The 7,078-nt window shown below is 29.0% G+C and overlaps 1 protein-coding gene across 1 annotated transcript in view; it reads right to left on the minus strand.

Annotated features, from left to right (window-relative positions):
- The window catches only part of LOC119685949, a 317,355-nt gene extending 312,264 nt beyond the window's left edge, over window positions 1-5,091 (minus strand). The window contains exon 1 of the mRNA XM_038100363.1: window positions 5,025-5,091. The gene's annotated coding sequence lies outside the window, so the exon portion shown is untranslated. The remainder of the gene's footprint in view (window positions 1-5,024) is intronic.
- Between the last annotated feature and the right edge of the window lie 1,987 nt (window positions 5,092-7,078).

Consider the following 7,078-nt stretch of genomic DNA (forward strand, 5'->3'; position numbering starts at 1 on the left):
AAAAATTCATATAGCACTTACAAAAATGATAGAATTTTACTTAAAATCTAAATTGACAATAACATATTTGTTGTATGTCAGAATATGCATATATATAACTTAAATTGCATAAATTTACAAATGTGAGATATTATCTGAACGATTTCTTGTTTATATTCAAATATCGTGGATAATTGAAAAAAAATATTTCATAGCGCCCAATCGGATGTGTTATCTGTACGTACCAATGGCCCCAAACACCACGAGGTATTATAACACTTTAAGTGTAATTAATTGAAACTAAAGCTCATACTAGATTCAGATCAACGAATATTATATTATATATATTTTATATTACTAACGAATAACAAATAATAATTAAACTAAAATATCAGAGATTTTAACAATCTCTGTTTGTTAATTATCAACCTATTACGTTTACAATATACCATAAAACTTCAATATAATTTAATGCATCATTATATTTTAATATATACATTTTATATATATATAATATTTATTGCAAAGTAAGAACAAGTTTGACACACTAATATAAAACACACATTCATAAATCGAATGAAACTATCTTTACAGTCAACTGCAGACTATATTTTAAAAGTAGAAGTAATAATTATATAAAGACCTTAAATAAAACTTAACTACAATTAAGTCATTAAAATTTAAATATACGCAGAAGATTAATTAATTTCTTACATGTTAGTTTAATTAAAATGGAGAGACTTGCAGTGTTTCTATTTTCATAACTACACTTGAAGTGCTGTGATGCTGCACTTACCTACTATACGCCTACAATACACCTACTATGAAATTCAAAGCCTCTAGTACTTTGTACATTAACAACATGCATAATTGCAACAAACTACTGCCAGCAACCCACAATTTGAGGCAGCAACTGCTGCAAGCAACTAAGCACTCCTTGAGGATCATATGCCTTTGACACGCAATTGAATGCTAACTCAACATAAATGTCGCGTACGGAGAATAAAAATAAAAGTTCCTACCAAAACAAACTAACGAATTAATTTATTTCCATTTTCCATTTTTTGTTTTGCAAATAATCTCTCTTCCACATGAATCAGCATTATCCTTGCAGCCAACCCAGGTATTTGAGGCTCTACTTCTTCGATACTTGACCAGTCCGGCGTTATTTATGTTTCGCTGTTGCGAGCGTTGGTATTTAATTGCAGTGTCGCATTTAGACGACAAAATTGTTGCTAAATCTGGAAAAGTCCAATGTGGCCCTTGGTTGCATAATTTTTTACTTCCTTCTTTAATTTTAAAAATTTCATTATTTGATTTACTGTGCAAGGCTCTGTGCGTTAGAGCCCGGAATAAGGCATGGTTTTTGTGCATGAAAGGACTTTGTTGATGTTGATCTCAGCCACACTTACTGCTTGACGCGTTATTAAAAATGAATTAAAACTGAAGCACACATTTTTTGCAGTGCACGTGAATTCACGAGTGTCGTGAAAAATTTCGCTTACACTGCAATTACAATCATAAAATGAGTTGTTCACAATTTGAAGTGTAAAAATAATTTCAAATATGAAAATGTTTAATTATTTTGTTAGGAGCAAAACACTTAAATCAACAACTTCATTAATTGAACATGTGTGCGTTATTTGCATACTTCAGAAAAGTAATTATTGTAACATTTTAATTATAGAAAAAACATGAAGTAAAGAAAAATGTAATAATATATATAGTTTTCCGGAAGAAATATAATTTTTTCTTGAAGAAAATGTCTGCGTGCTATCAATTATTACAGTCTGCTAACTTTACTATGTACATCTGAAGTCCTTCTTTAAAAAAACTATTTCAAAATGTCTATCAAATAAGGACTAAAAATTGTGACAAATGGAACACATATTATGGATTACTTTTAAAGTTTTGCTTATAAAAAAGCTTAAAAATTCGAAAATGTTTATTTTAATACAGTTTATCTAAGTTGTCTAAGTTATCTAAGTTGAAGTATATTAAATTGAATATTCTATGTAATATATTAATAAGTGAATATTATCAATTAATAACTTTTATTTTAAATAATTTTTTATATCCTTAAACTAATATTAAAAACCCATATGTGTTTGCAAAAAAACTTTTACTGACTTACAATACTAAAAACTAAAGTTATTGGTTTCTAGAATAAATCGGTAATCCCAAGACCGATAATTCACAATCAAAGGTGTTTAAGCACTACGATACTTGAAAAGGTGAAGAGTACGCTGTGTTAAACAGCAGAATGACTATATCATTCTTATGAATGGATATCATACCGCTATACTAAGAAAAACACGGAAATATTTTATTTACAAAATATATTTCAATGAATTTGCAAATCATTGCTAGTTATAATTTGTGCATTAAACGAAACATCACGTCGTGGAGTATCTCAAAACGATCTAAATTCGGTATTTTCTGAACTAGTACAGATATTGAAATGAAGTTTTCTTTGAGTTCAAATTCAGGTCCAAACAGGATCAACTTTTTTTTATATCTCAAAAATTATGACAGGTAGAAACAACGAAGTTATCACAGATTATGTTCAGACGCATGATCCGCAAATTGTCATGCCTTTAATGCACCTATGAGCGAAAACTATATTTATGAATAGTTTCATTTTAATATCTCTCCAGGTTTAATCATCTAAATTTCGTCATCGTTTCAATTTTACTTTACATTTAAAATCTGTACTTAATAAGGTGAGTTTACTCATACCAATTTTAGCAGGACCATTGGAATTTTTGCTATATTCACATATCTCTCAGGACTATTTCATTAAGTAATATGGTTATAAATTATATTTTTAAAAAGAGTACATGACAAACAATACAAAAAAATTTGCTTTTTATTATTATAAATCGTTTAACAACCGCTGAACACGTTAATATTGTAATAACTTACTAAAAAAAATGGGATTCTGTCGTTCCTTTAATATGGAACTTTTTTAAGTGATGAAAGTTATCTCACATTTAGAAGATAGAAGATAGAACAAACAAAATTGTTGCATCTGGGATAGTGAAAATCTATAAGTAACTATTTAATGACCATCGTAACCACGAAATTATGTTCTTGACATACACTGTTTTCTTTCCAAAAGGAGAATATGGGATACAAAAACTTAGGTACGTAGCTATGCCTCAGGGGCCGAAGTTTACCCAAAATAAATCGAAGAACTACATTTTAATATGTTTACATATAATTTATTTTTAATGCATTATGAATGTTTAATAAGTTAAAAATAACTTATTAAAGTTCCAAAACTAGCTCCAAATAGTTATTTTTATTTTTTGTTGAGTGGAATTAATGATATGATATATGGCAGATAAGAGGTTTTAAGAAAATGTTGTCAATCCACATAGCACGTCTTATTTTAGCTTTTCTAAGCGAAATTTAATTTTTTTTGGAATGTTTTTAAATATTTACGTGAATTTTATTTATCCTTTTTAACTCTCAACACTTTGTAATTGCTTTATAACAGCCACCAAGTTATTACACCGCGATCTCCAGCTATTTGCCTGATCATTGAAATTCACCTCAGTAGAGATTTGAGTACTGTCAGATACTCCATGAAGGATATTTAAACGATGTTGTATCTCATAACTAATGGCAAGCTCTAATTAATATACAAGTATTGAAATATACCTTTGGAATTGGAATAACCTATGGAAAAAGTCGATGATCACATTTGAACGTTTGATTTAAAAATGCATATGCTTATGTAAAAGAAAGCTACTGCTTTATAAATAATAGTAAAAATATATTAATTAATTTAATATTTAACTACAATTTTAAATACAATAAAAAGTTCTGACTTTAATTGGTAAATAAAAGGAAAATGCTTCATAAATATAGAAATAGACCCCCAGAACTATAAGGTTTGCTATAACTTCGTCCTTAATGAAACTAATTTAATCATTTCAAAACAAAAGAAAAAAAACAAAAAATCTATAAAAACAACTTTACAAAACGTAATAAATATTTTTAAATAATTTCATTTAATGTATGCCTTTTTCTATTATTCCTGCATTTACAGCTCAAATAAATTTAATTTGCATGTTGAAAAATGCAATCTAGGAGGAAAATATTTATGAATGTAACCTGGTTGCATATTAACACAAAACAGCAAATATTTTACTTTCGCAAATGGAAGCACACGGGAGTGTTTCGTCCGCTGATTCATTCGCAAACATCCGCGCTGAAGGAAGAGAAAACCGCATTCACACTTTCAGCTTTGAATGCAAGGAAAGGAAAATATTTAAACAATTAAGAAAGAGAAAATCTTTTTTTAATTCATTTCTGCACATAATTTTCACGTGCCTCCTGTTTTCTGTTAAATTACAAAGGAAACGCATAAACTCCGGCAAAAAAAAGCACGACTGCAGAAAAAAGGATATGTGAGAAGTGCAGGGCGCAAAGGATGTCGGTAAAGCAGCGCAGCACGTAGACGTGTTAATACATTAAAATGGCTGTGGAAAAAATGCAATATTTATTAATTTGCATTTTTCCATTTTTGCGATTTTACATAGGATGTAGGGTTCGGTTTGCCATGCTGAAATATGTTCTCTAAATACGGCAGTGGGCGATGCATTTGCATAGCAAACATAGATTTTTTATTCTCTACTTTTTTCCCTGCATTTTAATTGTTTTCATTGTGGTACTGTGGTACTGCGATTGTACGTCTGTGCACGTATTTGCACGTATTTGCATTCGTACGCAAATATGTTTATTTCATTTGTGTAATAAGCACTTTGCTCCTTTACCTTCATAAATTTTGACATAACTTGTCAGGATACCTGAAGTGGGCTGCAGTCGAAGAAAACAGTACTGCACATGTTTCAGAGCAATTAAGCCTAGTTTGGGGTTTAGTGCACTTAAAAGGCCTTGAAATGTTAATTCTTTGTGTGCATTGTTTTCGTGCTTATCGTAGGACTACCGTCAAGACGGCCTAATGAAATTGCTAAATTTTTCCACATTCACTTAAGTGCTCTTTTAGTGGCTCTACGAGCTAGTGTGTTACTTACGGTTTAAGTCGAGTATGACCTTCTTCGTTAGTGCTGCCACTACGTGTCCATTACTGGCTTGACATGTGTAAACCTGAAAAAATAAAATTAAAAGAAATCATTTTAGTTTTACATAATTAGGAAATTTTCATTTTATTTTATTTTATTTTATTTTATTTTGTGGTTGTTAGTAGTTTAAGGCAAATTTCTTTTTCCAAAAAGAAACGGATACGCGTTTATAAATAAAATTTTTTGAAGAAAAACTTATTCTTAATACTGCTGTAGTCACTTCATTTATATAATTTTTAACTATGCAAACGTCATTAACCTAACTTCATTTTTCTGCACTTTACACAAAAAAGTGTAAAAAGAGTATATTAAGTTTGTCAAGTTTCTTGTAACACGTGTTAGACCCCATAAAGTATATATATTATATTTTTGTTTGTCTGCTTTATCCTAAACTACTCACTCAGTTTTTAAGTTATTCCAATGAAACTTTGTATATACACATTTCCGGAACGAACTCTGATCATTTGTTGGATTGGCTGAAATCACTATGATCTGAAGATGTCACATAAACTGAACAATCCGAACTGATTGAACTTTTTTCCATTTTTTATAAAGATATATGACTGAAATTTGGTGCAGTATGTACTTATTTTTATATTAGAGCATACATAAAATTATTTATTTATATCGCTTTAGATTTAGATATAGTTGTCCTTGAAACTGTCGAATCAGACACAGATTTAGGTTGGACAAACTTTTATATTTTCTAATGTATATACTCTAAATTTAGAATTTAAGTATAAGTTAAAAAATACATCATTTGTTAAATTTTTCAAAGTCGGACCAAAATATTCTAAAACTATATATAAACTGAACAATCGGATATAAGTTTTTTCTATTTTCAATAAAAATATTCGAACGAAATTCGGTACAAAATGTACTTATATTAAAACGAGAGAACATACAAAATTTAAATCATATCGATTCAGGTTTAGATATAGCTATTGTATAAACTGCCAAATCAGACACAGATTTTGGTCAAAAAACCAAAATACAACGACTGAAAAGACTATTAAAACTGGAGCAAGTTGTCGTAGTGAGGTAGGACAAATTGTCGTAGTGAGATAAAACAACATACAAGCCAAAAACACCTTCGACTTTAATACCCAACGACATAAAAAACTGACAAAAAAAAACCGCTTATATTTCTTATTAGTATTATTATATACTGCACTATATATTTGCCATTATGTATCATATTATATACCATAACATATATATAAGATCTCAATGTAGATTCAAAATTTCGTGTAAGGTAGTTAAGCTTCGGCAAAGCTAATTCTAACCTCTTTATACTTTATAATAGTAAATGTAATGTTACTATTTAATAACACATTCACACAGTCTCATTTAGGCGGTTTTGCTCATTAATGCCGCTAATGAGGATGATTTCCACTCAAATACCTTTCATATAAATGGCCTCATTATCAATAAATTAGCTTATTTAAGGCGAAAAATTGTGAATGCAACCCTTAAAAATAAATTTCCCACAAAGGAATTGTAAACAAACAACAGCTGAGCTGGGGCAGTAAGTATCAAGTAAAATCTTTGTTTTTATTAATTAAATATGTTATTGATATATAAAATGTATATATATTTAACTATATATACTTGACTTAATATATCAATTAGGTATTTAATTTTTTTATGTGATATATTAATAAATGAAGTTTATAAAAGTTCTATCAGCTGCATAAATAAGCTTATTATAATGTGATAAATGTTCACATTAATATAAATGAGCAAGTGCCTAAATGAGACAGTGTAAATGCACTATAACTCATTTACTGTTTCCAAAAAAAAAATATGTTGATCTCAATGCAATCTGATTTAACAATAATCAATGATCTAACAATGATCTATCGTCCTAAACTCATATAAAGTATGGTACAATAGTTAAGAGAAATCACTGAAGTATAGCATAGACTAGACTCTAAGTACCATTTTAATAGTTTTCACTTACTAACTGACTGATATTACTGACTTGAGGCATGTATAAATCAACA

The sequence above is a fragment of the Teleopsis dalmanni genome, chromosome 2 (genome assembly GCF_002237135.1).
Source record: "Teleopsis dalmanni isolate 2A chromosome 2, ASM223713v2, whole genome shotgun sequence".
NCBI classification, from domain to species: Eukaryota; Metazoa; Arthropoda; class Insecta; order Diptera; family Diopsidae; genus Teleopsis; species Teleopsis dalmanni.